The sequence below is a fragment of the Schistocerca americana genome, chromosome 6 (assembly GCF_021461395.2).
Source record: "Schistocerca americana isolate TAMUIC-IGC-003095 chromosome 6, iqSchAmer2.1, whole genome shotgun sequence".
NCBI classification, from domain to species: domain Eukaryota; kingdom Metazoa; phylum Arthropoda; class Insecta; order Orthoptera; family Acrididae; genus Schistocerca; species Schistocerca americana.
In genome coordinates, this window is record NC_060124.1 from 599,274,487 (window position 1) to 599,292,496 (window position 18,010).

Below are 18,010 nucleotides of genomic sequence, written 5' to 3' on the forward strand. Positions count from 1 at the left end.
TCCTGTGAGTCCAGTTTTAGATTCCGATGCTTCACTTCTGGTTTACTGTATCCCCTGGACCTTCTTATTGACGATGAAACACAGAAATTGCATTCGAATCTAATACAAAAGGCACAATGCCGACTTAAGCACAAGAGGACTGACACTCTCACTTCCTATGATTTGAACCTCCCCTGAGAGTCCAGTATTAGATTCCGATGGTTCACTTCAAGTTTACTGTATACCTTGGACCCTCTTATGGACGGTGAAACACAGAAATAGCATCGGAATTAAATTCAAAAATCACAATGCCGACTTAAGTACAAGAGGACTGGCACTCTAACTTTCTATGATTTGAACCTCTCCTGCGAGTCCAGTTTTGTATTCCGATGCTCCACCTCAGGTTTACTGTATCCCTTGGACCTTCTTATTGACGATGAAACACAGAAATTTCATACGAATTTAATACAAGAGACACAATGCCGACTTACGTACAAGAGTGCTGACACTCTCACTTTCTATGATTTGAATCTCTCCTGTGAGTCCAGTTTTAGATTCCGATGATTCTCTTCAGGTTTACTGTGTACCTTGCACCTTCTTATTGACGATGAAACACAGAAATTTCATCCGAATTTAACACAAAAAGCACAATGCCGACTTAAGTAAAAGAGGACTGACACTCTCACTTTCTATGATTTGAACCCCTCCTGTGAGTCCAGTTTTAGATTCCGATGCTTCACTTCAGGTTTACTGTATCCCTTGGACCATCTTATTGACGGTGACACACAGAAATTGCATCCGAATGTAATACAAAAGGCACAATGCCGACTTAAGTACAAGAGGACTGACACTCTCACTTTCTATGATTTGAATCTCTCCTGTGAGTCCAGTTTTAGATTCCGATGATTCTCTTCAGGTTTACTGTGTACCTTGCACCTTCTTATTGACGATGAAACACAGAAATTGCATCCGAATTTAATACAAAATGCACAATGCCGACTTAGGTAAAAGAGGACTGACACTCTCACTTTCTATGATTTGAACAGCTCCTGTGAGTCCAGTTTTAGATTCCGATGCTTCACTTCAGGTTTACTGTAACACTTGGACCTTCTTATTGACGATGAAACACAGAAATTGCATCCAAATTTAATACAATAGGCAGAATACCGACTTAAGTAAAAGAGGACTGACACTCTCACTTTCTATGATTTGAACCGCTCCTGTGAGTCCAGGTTTAGATTCCGATGCTTCACTTAAGGATTACTGTATACCTTGTACCTTCGTATTGACGATTAAACACAGAAATTGCATCCAAATTTAATACAAAAGGCACAATGCCAACTTAAGTACAAGAGGACTTACACTCTAACTTTCTATGAGTTGAACCTCTCCTGCGAGTCCAGTTTTAGATTCCGATGCTTCACTTCAGGTTTACTGTATCCCTTGGACCTTCTTATTGACGATGAAACACAGAAATTGTATCCAAATTTAATACAAAGGCACAATGCCGACTTAAGTACAAGTGGACTGACACCCTAACTTTGTGTGATTTGAACCTCTCCTGTGAGTCCAGTTTTAGATTCCGATGCTTCACTCAGGTTTACTGTATCCCTTGCACCATCTTATTGACGATGACACACAGAAATTGCATCTGAATGTAATACAAAGGGCACAATGCCGACGTAAGTAAAAGAGGACTGACACTCTCACTTTCTATGATTTGAACCTCTCCTGTGAGTCCAGTTTTAGATTCCGATGCTTCACTTCAGGGTTACTGTATTCCTTGGACCTTCTTATTGTCGATGAAACACAGAAATTGTACCCGAATTTAATACAAAAGTCACAATGCCGACTTAAGTACATGAGGACTGACACTCTAACTTTCTATGACTTGAACCTCTCCAGTGAGACCAGTTTTAGATTCCGAAGCTTCACTTCAGGTTTACTGTATCCCTTGGACCTTCCTATTGACGATAAAACACAGAAATTACAACCGAATTTAATATAAAAGACACAATGCCGACTTAAGTACAAGAGGACTGACACTCTCACTGTCTATGATTTGAACCTTTCCTGTGAGTCCAGTATTAGATTCCGATGCTTCACTTGAGGTTTACTGTATCCCTTGGACTTTCTTATTGACGATGAAACACAGAAATTGCATCCGAATTTAATACAAAAGGCACAATGCCAACTTACGTACAAGAGGACTGACACTCTAACTTTCAATGATTTGAACCCCTCCTGTGACTCCAGTTTTAGATTCCGTTGCTTCACTTCAGTTTTACTATATCGCTAGGACCGTCTTATTGACGATGAAACACAATAATTGCATCCGAATTTAATACAAAGCGCACAATGCCGACTTAGGTACAAGAGGACTGTCACTCTTACTTTCTATGATTTGAACCTCTCCTGTGAGTCAAGATTTATATTCTGATGCTTCACTTCAGGTTTACTGTATCCCTTGAACTTTCTTATTGACGATGAAACACAGAAATTGTATCCGAATTTAATACAAATAGCACAATGCCGACTTGAGTACAAGAGAACTGACACTCTATCTATGATTTGAACCTCTCCTGTGAGTCCAGCTTCAGATTCCGATGCTTCACTTCGGTTTTACTGTATCCCTTTGACCTTCTTATTGACGATGAAACACAGAAATTGCATCGGATTTAAACTCAAAAGTCACAATGCCGACTTAAGTACAAGAGGACTGGCACTCTAACTTTCTATGATTTGAACCTCTCCTGCGAGTCCAGTTTTAGATTCCGATGCTTCACTTCAGGTTTACTGTATCCCCTGGACCTTCTTATTGACGATGAAACACAGAAATTGTACCCGAATATAATACAAAAGGCACAATGCCGACTTAAGTACAAGTGGACTGACACTCTAACTATGTGTGATTTGAACCTCTCCTGTGAGTCCAGTTTTAGATTCCGATGCTTCACTTCAGGTTTACTGTATCCCTTGCACCATCTTATTGACGATGACACACAGAAATTGCATCTGAATGTAATACAAAAGGCACAATGCCGACGTAAGTAAAAGAGGACTGACTCTCTCACTTTCTATGATTTGAACGTCTCCTGTGAGTCCAGTTTTAGATTCCGATGCTTCACTTCAGGTTTACTGTATACCTAGCATCTTCTTATTGACGATGAAACACAGAAATTGCATCCTAATTTAATACAAAAGGCACAATGCCCACTTAAGTACAAGAGGACTGACACTCTCACTTTCTATGATTTGAACCTCTCCAGTGAGTCCAGTTTTAGATTCCGATGCTTCACTTCAGGTTTACTGTATCCCTTGGACCATCTTATTGACGATGAAACACAGAAATTGCAACCGAATTTAATACAAAAGGCACAATGCCGACTTAAATACAAGAGGACTGAAACTCTAACTTTCTACGATTTCACCTCACCTGTGAGTCCAGTTTTAGATTCCGATGATTCACGTTAGGTTTACTGTATCCCTTGGACTTTCTTATTGACGATGATCACAGAAATTGCATCCGAATTTAATACAAAAGTCACAATGCCGCCTTCAGTACAAGAGGACTGACACTCTAACTTCCAATGATTTGAACCTCTCCTGTGAGTCCAGTTTTAGATTCCGATGCTTCACTTCTGGTTTACTGTATCCCCTGGACCTTCTTATTGACGATGAAACACAGAAATTGCATTCGAATCTAATACAAAAGGCACAATGCCGACTTAAGCACAAGAGGACTGACACTCTCACTTCCTATGATTTGAACCTCCCCTGAGAGTCCAGTATTAGATTCCGATGGTTCACTTCAGGTTTACTGTATACCTTGGACCCTCTTATGGACGGTGAAACACAGAAATAGCATCGGAATTAAATTCAAAAATCACAATGCCGACTTAAGTACAAGAGGACTGGCACTCTAACTTTCTATGATTTGAACCTCTCCTGCGAGTCCAGTTTTGTATTCCGATGCTCCACCTCAGGTTTACTGTATCCCTTGGACCTTCTTATTGACGATGAAACACAGAAATTTCATACGAATTTAATACAAGAGACACAATGCCGACTTACGTACAAGAGTGCTGACACTCTCACTTTCTATGATTTGAATCTCTCCTGTGAGTCCAGTTTTAGATTCCGATGATTCTCTTCAGGTTTACTGTGTACCTTGCACCTTCTTATTGACGATGAAACACAGAAATTTCATCCGAATTTAACACAAAAAGCACAATGCCGACTTAAGTAAAAGAGGACTGACACTCTTACTTTCTATGATTTGAACCCCTCCTGTGAGTCCAGTTTTAGATTCCGATGCTTCACTTCAGGTTTACTGTATCCCTTGGACCATCTTATTGACGGTGACACACAGAAATTGCATCCGAATGTAATACAAAAGGCACAATGCCGACTTAAGTACAAGAGGACTGACACTCTCACTTTCTATGATTTGAACCTCTCCTGTGAGTCCAGTTTTAGATTCCGATGCTTCACTTCAGGTTTACTGTATCCCTTGGACCTTCCTATTGACGATGAAACACAGAAATTGCATCCGAATTTAATACAAAATGCACAATGCCGACTTAGGTAAAAGAGGACTGACACTCTCACTTTCTATGATTTGAACAGCTCCTGTGAGTCCAGTTTTAGATTCCGATGCTTCACTTCAGGTTTACTGTAACACTTGGACCTTCTTATTGACGATGAAACACAGAAATTGCATCCAAATTTAATACAATAGGCAGAATACCGACTTAAGTAAAAGAGGACTGACACTCTCACTTTCTATGATTTGAACCGCTCCTGTGAGTCCAGGTTTAGATTCCGATGCTTCACTTAAGGATTACTGTATACCTTGTACCTTCGTATTGACGATTAAACACAGAAATTGCATCCAAATTTAATACAAAAGGCACAATGCCAACTTAAGTACAAGAGGACTTACACTCTAACTTTCTATGAGTTGAACCTCTCCTGCGAGTCCAGTTTTAGATTCCGATGCTTCACTTCAGGTTTACTGTATCCCTTGGACCTTCTTATTGACGATGAAACACAGAAATTGTATCCAAATTTAATACAAAGGCACAATGCCGACTTAAGTACAAGTGGTCTGACACCCTAACTTTGTGTGATTTGAACCTCTCCTGTGAGTCCAGTTTTAGATTCCGATGCTTCACTCAGGTTTACTGTATCCCTTGCACCATCTTATTGACGATGACACACAGAAATTGCATCTGAATGTAATACAAAGGGCACAATGCCGACGTAAGTAAAAGAGGACTGACACTCTCACTTTCTATGATTTGAACCTCTCCTGTGAGTCCAGTTTTAGATTCCGATGCTTCACTTCAGGGTTACTGTATTCCTTGGACCTTCTTATTGTCGATGAAACACAGAAATTGTACCCGAATTTAATACAAAAGTCACAATGCCGACTTAAGTACATGAGGACTGACACTCTAACTTTCTATGACTTGAACCTCTCCAGTGAGACCAGTTTTAGATTCCGAAGCTTCACTTCAGGTTTACTGTATCCCTTGGACCTTCCTATTGACGATAAAACACAGAAATTACAACCGAATTTAATATAAAAGACACAATGCCGACTTAAGTACAAGAGGACTGACACTCTCACTGTCTATGATTTGAACCTTTCCTGTGAGTCCAGTATTAGATTCCGATGCTTCACTTGAGGTTTACTGTATCCCTTGGACTTTCTTATTGACGATGAAACACAGAAATTGCATCCGAATTTAATACAAAAGGCACAATGCCAACTTACGTACAAGAGGACTGACACTCTAACTTTCAATGATTTGAACCCCTCCTGTGACTCCAGTTTTAGATTCCGTTGCTTCACTTCAGTTTTACTATATCGCTAGGACCGTCTTATTGACGATGAAACACAATAATTGCATCCGAATTTAATACAAAACGCACAATGCCGACTTAGGTACAAGGGGACTGTCACTCTTACTTTCTATGATTTGAACCTCTCCTGTGAGTCAAGATTTATATTCTGATGCTTCACTTCAGGTTTACTGTATCCCTTGAACTTTCTTATTGACGATGAAACACAGAAATTGTATCCGAATTTAATACAAATAGCACAATGCCGACTTGAGTACAAGAGAACTGACACTCTATCTATGATTTGAACCTCTCCTGTGAGTCCAGCTTCAGATTCCGATGCTTCACTTCGGTTTTACTGTATCCCTTTGACCTTCTTATTGACGATGAAACACAGAAATTGCATCGGATTTAAACTCAAAAGTCACAATGCCGACTTAAGTACAAGAGGACTGACACTCTAACTTTCTATGATTTGAACCTCTCCTGCGAGTCCAGTTTTAGATTCCGATGCTTCACTTCAGGTTTACTGTATCCCCTGGACCTTCTTATTGACGATGAAACACAGAAATTGTACCCGAATTTAATACAAAAGTCACAATGCTGACATAAGACCATGAGGACTGACACTCTAACTTTCTATGAATTAAACCTCTCCAGTGAGACCAGTTTTAGATTCCGAAGCTTCACTTTAGGTTTACTGTATCCCTTGGACCTTCTTATTGACGATAAAACACAGAAATTACAACCGAATTTAATACAAAAGGCACAATGCCGACTTAAGTACAAGAGGACTGACACTCTCACTTTCTATGATTTGAACCTCTCCTGTGAGTCCAGTTTTATATTCCGATGCTTCACTTCAGGTTTACAGTATACCTTGCACCTTCTTATTGACCATGAAACGCAGAAATTGCATCCGAATTTAATACAAATGGCACATAGCCGACTTAAGCAAAAGAGGATTGACACTCTCACTTTCTATGATTTGAACCGCTCCTGTGAGTCCAGTTTTAGATTCCGATGCTTCACTTCAGGTTTACTGTATACCTTGCACCTTCTTATTGACGCTGAAACACAGAAATTGCATCCAAATTTAATACAAAAGGCACTATGCCAACTTAAGTACAAGAGGACTGACACTCTCACCTTCTATGATTTGAACCTCTCCTGTGAGTCCAGTTTTAGATTCCGATGCTTCACTTCATTTTTACTGTGTACCTTGCACATTCTTATTGACGATGAAACTTAGAAATTACATCGGAATTACATTCAAAAGGCACAATGCCGACTTAATTACAAGACTACTGACACTCTAACTCTCTATGATTTGAACCTCTCTTGTGAACCCAGTTTTAGATTCCGATGCTTCACTTCTGGTTTACTGTATACCTTGGACCTTCTTATTGACGATGAAACACAGACATTGCATCCGAATTTAATACAAAAGGTACAATGCTGACTTAAGTACAAGAGGAAAGACACTATAACTTTCAATGATTTGAACCTCTCCTGTGAGTCCAGTTTTAGATTCCAATGTTTCACGCCAGGTTTATGGAATACCTTGCACCTTCTTATTGACGATGAAACACAGAAATTGCATCCGAATTTAATACAAAGGGCACAATGCCGATTTAAGTACAAGAGGACGGGCACTCTAACTTTCTACGATTTGAACCTCTCCTGTGAGTCCAGTTTTAGATTCCGATGCTTCACGTCAGGTTTACTGTATCCCTTGGACTTTCTTATTGAAGATGATCACAGAAATTGCATGCGAATTTAATACAAAAGTCATAATGCAGGCATATGTACAAGAGGACTGACACTCTAACTTTCAATGATTTGAACCCCTCCTGTGAGTCCAGTTTTAGATTCTGATGCTTCACTTTAGGTTTACTGTATCCCTTGGACCTTCTTATTGACGATGAAACACAGAAATTGCATCCGAATTTAATACAAAAGGCACAATGCCGACTTAAGTACAAGAGGACTGACACTCTCACTTCCTATGATTTGAACCTCTCCTGTGAGTCCAGTTTTAGATTCAGATGGTTCACTAAAGGTTTACTGTATACCTTGGACTTCTTATTGACGATGAAACACAGATATTGCATCGGAATTAAATTCAAAAGGCACAATGCCGACTTAAGTACAAGAGGACTGACACTCTAACTTTCTATGATTTGAACCTCTCCTGCGAGTCCAGTTTTAGATTCCGATGCTTCACTTCAGGTTTACTGTATCCCTCGGACCATTTTATTGACGATGAAACACAGATATTGTATCCGAATTTAATACAAAAGGCACAATGCCGACTTAAGTACAAGTGGACTGACACTCTAACTATGTGTGATTTGAACCTCTCCTGTGAGTCCAGTTTTAGATTCCGATGCTTCACTTCAGGTTTACTGTATCCCTTGCACCATCTTATTGACGATGACACACAGAAATTGCATCTGAATAAAATACAAAAGGCACAATGCCGACGTAAGTAAAAGAGGACTGACACTCTCACTTTCTATGATTTGAACCTCTCCTGTGAGTCCAGTTTTAGATTCCGATGCTTCACTTCAGGTTTACTGTATACCTAGCATCTTCTTATTGACGATGAAACACAGAAATTGCATCCTAATATAATACAAAAGGCACAATGTCCACTTAAGTACAAGAGGACTGACACTCTCACTTTCTATGATTTGAACCTCTCCAGTGAGTCCAGTTTTAGATTCCGATGCTTCACTTGAGGTTTACTGTATCCCTTGGACTTTCTTATTGACGATGAAACACAGAAATTGCATCCGAATTTAATACAAAAGGGACAATGCCAACTTACGTACAAGAGGACTGACACTCTAACTTTCAATGATTTGAACCCCTCCTGTGACTCCAGTTTTAGATTCCGTTGCTTCACTTCAGTTTTACTATATCGCTAGGACCGTCTTATTGACGATGAAACACAATAATTGCATCCGAATTTAATACAAAACGCACAATGCCGACTTAGGTACAAGAGGACTGTCACTCTTACTTTCTATGATTTGAACCTCTCCTGTGAGTCAAGATTTATATTCTGATGCTTCACTTCAGGTTTACTGTATCCCTTGAACTTTCTTATTGACGATGAAACACAGAAATTGTATGCGAATTTAATACAAATAGCACAATGCCGACTTAAGTACAAGAGAACTGACACTCTATCTATGATTTGAACCTCTCCTGTGAGTCCAGCTTCAGATTCCGATGCTTCACTTCGGATTTACTGTATCCCTTTGACCTTCTTATTGACGATGAAACACAGAAATTGCATCGGATTTAAACTCAAAAGTCACAATGCCGACTTAAGTACAAGAGGACTGACACTCTAACTTTCTATGATTTGAACCTCTCCTGCGAGTCCAGTTTTAGATTCCGATGCTTCACTTCAGGTTTACTGTATCCCCTGGACCTTCTTATTGACGATGAAACACAGAAATTGTACCCGAATTTAATACAAAAGTCACAATGCCGACATAAGACCATGAGGACTGACACTCTAACTTTCTACGATTTGAACCTCTCCTGTGAGTCCAGTTTCAGATTCCGATGCTTCACTTCCGGTTAGCTGTGTCCCTTGGACCTTCTTAACGACGATGAAACACAGAAATTGCATCCAAATTTAATACAAAAGGCACAATGCCGACTTATGTACAAGAGGACTGACAATCTCACTTTCTATGATTTGCACCTCTCCTGTGAGTCCAGTTTTAGATTCCGATGCTTCACTTCAGGTTTACTGTATCCCTTGGATCTTCTTGTTGACGACGAAACACAGTAATTGCATCTGAATTTTATACAAAAGTCACAATGCCGACTTATGTACAAGAGGACTGTCACTCTAATATTCTATGATTTGAACCTCTCCTATGAGTCCAGTTTTTGATTCCGATGCTTCACTTCAGGTTTACTGTATACCTTGGACCTTCTTATTGACGATGAAACGCAGAAATTGCATCGGAATTAAATTCATAAGGCACAATGCCGACTTAAGTACAAGAGGGCTGACACTCTAACTTTCTGTGATTTGAACCTCTCCTGTGAGTCAAGCTTTAGATTCCGAAGCTTCACTTCTGGTTTACTGTATCCCTTGGACTTTCTTATTGACGATGAAACACAGAAATTGCATCCGAATTTAATACAAAAGGCACAATGCCGACTTAAGTACAAGAGGACTGACACTCTAACTGTCTATGATTTGAAACTGTAATGTGAGTCCAGTTTTACATTCCGATGCATAACTTCAGGTTTACTGTATCCCTTGGAAGTTCTTTTTGACGATGAAGCACCAAAATTGCATCAGAATTAAATTCAAAAGGCACAGTGCCGACTTAACTACAAGAGGAATGACACTCTAACTTTCTATGATTTGAACCTCTCCTGTGAGTCCAGTTTTAGATTCCGATACTTCACTTCAGGTTTACTGTATCCCTTGGACCTTCTTATTGACGATGAAACACAGGAATTGCATCGGAATTGAATTCAAAAGCCACAATGCCGACCTAAGCACAAGAGGAGTGACACTATAACTTTCTATGATATGAACCTCTCCTGTGAGTCCTGTTTTAGATGCCGATGTTACACTTCAGGTTTACTGTATACCATGGACCTTCTTATTGACGAAGAAGCACAGAAATTGCATCGGAATTAAATTTATAAGGCACAATGGCGACTTGAGTACAAGAGGACTGAGACTCTAATTTTCTATGATTTGAACCTCTAATGTGAGTCCAGTTTTAGATTCCGATGCTTCACTACAGGTTTACTGTATCCCTTGGACTTTCTTTTTGACGATGAAGCTCCGAAATTGCATCGGAATTAAATTCAAAAGGCACAATGCCGACTTATGTACAAGAGGAATGACACTCTAACTTTCTATGATTTGAACCTCTCCTGTCAGTCCAGTTTTAGACTCCGATGCCTCACTTCCGGTTTACTGTATCCCTTGGACCTTCTTATTGACGATGAAACACAGAAATATCATCCGAATTTAATACAAAAGGCACAATGCCGACTTATGTACAAGAGGACTGACACTCTCCCTTTATACGATTTGAACCCCTCCTGAGAGTCGAGTTTTAGATTCCGAAGCTTCACTTCAAGTTTACTGTATACCTCAGACCTTCTCATTGAATATGAAACACAGGAATTGCATCGAAATTGATTTCAAAAGCCACAATGCCGACTTAAGTACAAGAGGAGTGACACTCTAACTTTCTATGATATGAAACTCTCCTGTGAGTCCAGTTTTAGATGCCGATGTTACACTTCAGGTTTACTTTATACCATGGACCTTCTTATCGACGATGAAGCACAGAAATTGCATCTGAATTGAATTCAAAAGGCACAATGCCAATTGGAGTACAAGAGGACTGAGACTCTAATTTTCTATGATTTGAACCTATGCTGTGAATCCAGTTTTAGATTCCGATGCTACACTTCAGGTTTACTGTATACCATGGACCTTGTAATTGACGATGAACCACAGAAAATGCATCGGAAATAAATTCAAAAGGCACAAATCCGACTTAAGTAGAAGAGGACTGACAGTCTAACTTTCTATGATTTGAACCTCTATTGTGAGTCCAGTTTTAGATACCGATGCTTCACTTCAGGTTTACTGTATCACTTGGACCTTCTTATTGACGATGAGACACAGAAATTGCATCCGAATTTAATACAAAAGGCACAATGCCGACTTAAGTAAAAACGGACTGACACTCTCACTTTCTATGATTTGAACCTCTTCTGTGAGTCCAGTTTCAGATTCCGATGCTTCACTTCCGGTTAGCTGTGTCCCTTGGACCTTCTTAACGATGATGATACACTGAAATTGCATCCGAATTTAATACAAAAGGCACAATGCCGACTTATGTACAAGAGGACTGACACTCTCACTTTCTATGAATTGAACCTCTCTTGTGAGTCCAGTTTTAGATTCCGATGCTTCACTTCAGGTTTACTGTATCCCTTGGACCTTCTTATTGACGATGAAACACAGAAATTGCATCCGAATTTAATGCATAAGGCACAATCCCGACATAAGTACAAGAGGACTGACACTCTAACTTTCTATGAATTGAACCTCTAATGTGAGTCCAGTTTTAGATTCCGAAGCTTCACTTCAGGTTAACTGTATCCCTTGGACCTACTTTTTGACGATGAAGCACCGAAATTGCATCGGAATTAAATTCAAAAGGCACAATGCCGACTTAACTACAAGAGGAATGACACTCTAACTTTCTATGATTTGAACCTCTCCTGTGAGTCCAGTTTTAGATACCGATGCTTCACTTCGGGTTTACTGTATCCCTTGGACATTCTTTTTGACGATGAAACACTAAAATTGCATCCGAATTTAATACAAAAGGCACAATGCCGACTTATGTACAAGAGGACAGACACTCTCACTTTCTATGATTTGAACCTCTTCTGTGTGTCCAGTTTCAGATTCCGATGCATCACTTCCGGTTAGCTGTGTCCCTTGGACCTTCTTAACGATGATGATACACTAAAATTGCATCCGAATTTAATACAAAAGGCACAATGGCGACTTATGTACAAGAGGACTGACACTCTCACTTTCTACGATTTCAACCCCTCCTGTGAGTCGACTTTTAGATTCCGATGCTTCACTTCCGGTTTCTGTATACCTCGGACCTTCTTATTGTATATGAAACACAGGAATTGCATCGGAATTGAATTCAAAAGCCACAATGCCGACTTAAGTACAAGAGGAGTGACACTCTAACTTTCTATGATTTGAACCTCTTCTGTGAGTCCAGTTTCAGATTCCGATATTTCACTTCCGGTTAGCTGTGTCCCTTGGACCTTCTTAACGACGACGATACACTGAAATTGCATCCGAATTCAATACAAAAGGCACAATGCCGACTTATGTACAAGAGGACTGACACTCTCACTTTCTATGATTTGAACCTCTCCTTTGAGTCCAGTTTTAGACTCCGATGCTTCACTTCAGGTTTACTGTATCCCTTGGACCCTCTTATTGACGATGAAACACAGAAATTGCATCCGAATTTAATGCAAAAGGCACAATGCCGACATAAGTACAAGAGGACTGACACTCTAACTTTCTATGAATTGAACCTCTAATGTGAGTCCAGTTTTAGATTCCGAAGCTTCACTTCAGGTTTACTGTATCCCTTGGACCTACTTTTTGACGATGAAGCACCGAAATTGCAGCGGAATTAAATTCAAAAGGCACAATGCCGACTAAACTAAAAGAGGAATGACACTCTAGCTTTCTATGATTTGAACCTCACCTGTGAGTCCAGTTTTAGATACCGATGCTTCACTTCGGGTTTACTGTATCCCTTGGACACTCCTATTGACGATGAAACACAGAAATTGCATCCGAATTTGATACAATAGGCACAATGCCGACTTAAGTACAAGAGGACTGACACTCTCACTTTCTACGATTTGAACCCCTCCTGTGAGTCGAGGTTTATATTCCGATGCTTCACTTCAGGTTTCTGTATACCTCGGACCTTCTTATTGTATATGAAACACAGGAATAGCATCGGAATTGAATTCAAAAGCCACAATGCCGACTTAAGTACAAGAGGAGTGACACTCTAACTTTCTATGATATGGACCTCTCCAGTGACTCCAGTTTTAGATGACGATGTTACACTTCAGGTTTACTGTATACCATGGACCTTCTTATTGAGGAGGAAGCACAGAAATTTCATCGCAATTAAATTCATAAGGCACAATGCCGACTTGAGTACAAAAGGACTGACACTCTCCCTTTCTGTGATTTGAACCTCTCTTGTGGGTCCAGTTTTAGATTCCGATGTTTCACTTCAGGTTTACTGTAACCCTTGGACCTTCTTATTGACGATGAAACACAGAAATTGCATCCGAATTTAATACAAAAGGCACAATGCCGACTTAAGTACAATAGGACTGACACTCTCCCTTCCTGTGATTTGAACCTCTCTTGTATGTCCAGTTTTAGATTCCGATACATCACTTCAGGTTTACTGTAACCCATGGACCTTCTTATTGACGATGAAACACAGAAATTGCATCCGAATTTAATACAAAAGGCACAATGCCGACTTAAGTAAAAGAGGACTGACACCCTCACTTTCTATGATTTGAACCTCTCCTGTGGATCCAGTTTTAGTTTCCGATGCTTCACTTCGGGTTTACTGTATTCCTTGGACCTTCTTATTGACGACGAAACACAGAAATTGCATCCTAATTTAATACAAAATAGCACAATGCCGAATTAAGTACAAGAGGAGTGACACTCTAACTTCCTATGATTAGAACCTCTCCTGTGAGCCCAGTTTTAGTTTCCGATGCTACACTTCAGGTTTACTGTATACCATGGACCTTCTTATTGACGATGAAGAACAGAAAATGCATCGGAATTAAATTCAAAAGGCTCAATTCCGACTTAAGTACAAGAGGACTGACACTCTAACTTTCTATGATTTGAACCTCTCCAGTGAGTCAAGTTTTAGACTCCGATGCTTCACTTCGGGTTTACTGTATCCATCGGACCTTCTTATTGACGATGAAACACAGAAATTGCATCCGAATTTAATACAAAAGGCACAATGCCGACTTAAGTACAATAGGACTGACACTCTCCCTTCCTGTGATTTGAACCTCTCTTGTGGGTCCAGTTTTAGATTCCGATACTTCATTTCAGGTTTACTGTAACCCATGGACCTTCTTATTGACGATGAAACACAGAAATTGCATCCGAATTTCATACAAAAGGCACAATGCCGACTTAAGTACAAGAGGACTGACACGCTAACTTTCTATGATTTGAAACTCTCCTGTGAGTTCAGTTTTAGATTCCAATGCTTCACGTCAGGTTTACTGTATCCCTTGGACTTTCTTATTGACTATGAAACACAGAAATTGCATCCGAATTTAATACAAAAGCACAATGCTGGCTTAAGTTCTAGAGGACTGACACTCTAACTTTCAATGATTTGAACCTCTCCTATGAGTCCAGTTTTCGATTCCGATGCTTCACTTCAGGTTTACTGTATAACTTGGACTTTCTTATTGACGATGGGACACAGAAATTGCATCCGGATATAATACAAAACGCACAATGCCGACTTAAGTACAAGAGGACTGACACTCTCCCTTTATACGATTTGAACCCCTCCTGTGAGTCCAGTTTTAGATGCCGATGTTACACTTCAGGTTTACTGTATCCCTTGGACCTTCTTATTGACGATGAGACACAGAAATTGCATGCGAATTTAATACAAAAGGCACAATGCCGACTTAAATAAAGACGGACTGACACTCTCACTTTCTATGATTTGAACCTCTCCTGTGAGTCCAGTTTCAGATTCCGATGCTTCACTTCCGGTTAGCTGTGTCCCTTGGACCTTCTTAACGACGATGAAACACAGAAATTGCATCCAAATTTAATACAAAAGGCACAAAGCCGACATAAGTACAAGAGGACTGCTACTCTAACTTTCTATGAATTGAACCTCTAATGTGAGTCCAGTTTTGGATTCCGAAGCTTCACTTCAGGTTTACTGTATCCCTTGGACCTACTTTTTGACGATGAAGCACCGAAATTGCATCGGAATTAAATTCAAAAGGCACAATGCCGACTAAACTACAAGAGGAATGACACTCTAGCTTTCTATGATTTGAACCTGTCCTGTGAGTCCAGTTTTATATACCGATGCTTCACTTCGGGTTTACTGTATCCCTTGGACACTCCTATTGATGATGAAACACAGAAATTGCATCCGAATTTGATACAATAGGCACAATGCCGACTTAAGTACAAGAGGACTGACACTCTCACTTTCTACGATTTGAACCCCTCCTGTGAGTCGAGTTTTAGATTCCGATGCTTAGCTTCAGGTTTCTGTATACCTCGGACCTTCTTATTGTATATGAAACACAGGAATTGCATCGGAATTGAATTCAAAAGCCACAATGCCGACTTAAGTACAAGAGGAGTGACACTCTAACTTTCTATGATATGAACCTCTCCAGTGACTCCAGTTTTAGATGACGATGTTACACTTCAGGTTTACTGTATACCATGGACCTTCTTATTGAGGATGAAGCACAGAAATTTCATCGCAATTATATTCATAAGGCACAATGCCGACTTGAGTACAAAAGGACTGACACTCTCCCTTTCTGTGATTTGAACCTCTCTTGTGGGTCCAGTTTTAGATTCCGATGCTTCACTTCAGGTTTACTGTAACCCTTGGACCTTCTTATTGACGATGAAACACAGAAATTGCATCCGAATTTAATACAAAAGGCACAATGCCGACTTAAGTACAATAGGACTGACACACTCCCTTCCTGTGATTTGAACCTCTCTTGTGGGTCCAGTTTTAGATTCCGATGCTTCACTTCAGGTTTACTGTAACCCGAGGACCTTCTTATTGACGATGAAACACAGAAATTGCATCAGAATTTAATACAAAAGGCACAATGCCGACTTAAGTAAAAGAGGACTGACTCCCTCACTTTCTATGATTTTAACCTCTCCTGTGGATCCAGTTTTAGTTTCCGATGCTTCACTTCGGGTTTACTGTATTCCTTGGACCTTCTTATTGACGATGAAGCACAGAAATTGCATCCTAATTTAATACAAAATAGCACAATGCCGAATTAAGCACAAGAGGACGGACACTCTAACTTCCTATGATTTGAACCTCTCCTGTGAGCCCAGTTTTAGATTCCGATGCTACACTTCAGGTTTACTGTATACCATGGACCTTCTTATTGACGATGAAGAACAGAAAATGCATCGGAATTAAGTTCAAAAGGCACAATTCCGACTTAAGTACAAGAGGACTGACACTCTAACTTTCTATGATTTGAACCTCTCCAGTGAGTCCAGTTTTAGATTCCGATGCTTCACTTCGGGTTTACTGTATCCATCGGACCTTCTTATTGACGATGAAACACAGAAATTGCATCCGAATTTAATACAAAACGCAAAATGCCGACTTAAGTACAAGAGGACTGACACTCTATCTTGCTATGACTCGAACCTCTCCTGTGAGTCCAGTTTTAGATTCCGATGCTTCGCTTAAGGGTTACTGCATCCCTTGGACCTTATTATTGACGATGAAACACAGAAATTGCATCCGAATTTCATACAAAAGGCACAATGCCGACTTAAGTAAAAACAGACTGACACTCTCACTTTCTATGGTTTGAACCTCTCCTGTGAGTCCTGTTTTAGATTCCGATGCTTCACTTCAGGTTTACTGTATCCCTTGGACCTTCTTATTGGCGATGAAACACAGAAATATCATCCGAATTTAATACAAAAGGCACAATGCCGACTTATGTACAAGAGGACTGACACTCTCCTTTTATACGATTTGAACCCCTCCTGTGAGTCGAGTTTTAGATTCCGATGCTTCACTTCAGGTTTACTGTATACCTCAGACCTTCTCATTGAATATGAAACACAGGAATTGCATCGGAATTGAATTCAAAAGCCACAATGCCGACTTAAGTACAAGAGGAGTGACACTCTAACTTTCTATCATATGAAACTCTCCTGTGAGTCCAGTTTTAGATGCCGATGTTACACGTCAGGTTTACTGTATACCATGGTCCTTCTTATTGACGATGAGGCACAGAAATTGCATCTGAATTAAATTCAAAAGGCACAATGCCAATTGGAGTACAAGAGGACTGAGACTCTAATTTTCTATGATTTGAACCTCTGCTGTGAGTCCACTTTTAGATTCCGATGCTACACTTCAGGTTTACTGTATACCATGTACCTTCTTATTGACGATGAAGCACAGAAAATGCATCGGAAATAAATTCAAAAGGCACAATGCCGACTTAAGTAGAAGAGGACTGACACTCTAACTTTCTATGATTTGAACCTCCCTTGTGAGTCCAGTTCTAGATTCCGATGCTTCACTTCAGGTTTACTGTATCCCTTGGACCTTCTTATTGACGATGAAACACAGAAATTGCATCCGAATTTAATACAATAGGCACAATGCCGACTTAAGTACAAGAGGACTGACACTCTCACTTTCTACGATTTGAACCCCTCCTGTGAGTCGAGTTTTAGATTCCGACGCTTCACTTCAGGTTTCTGTATACCTCGGACCTTCTTATTGAATATGAA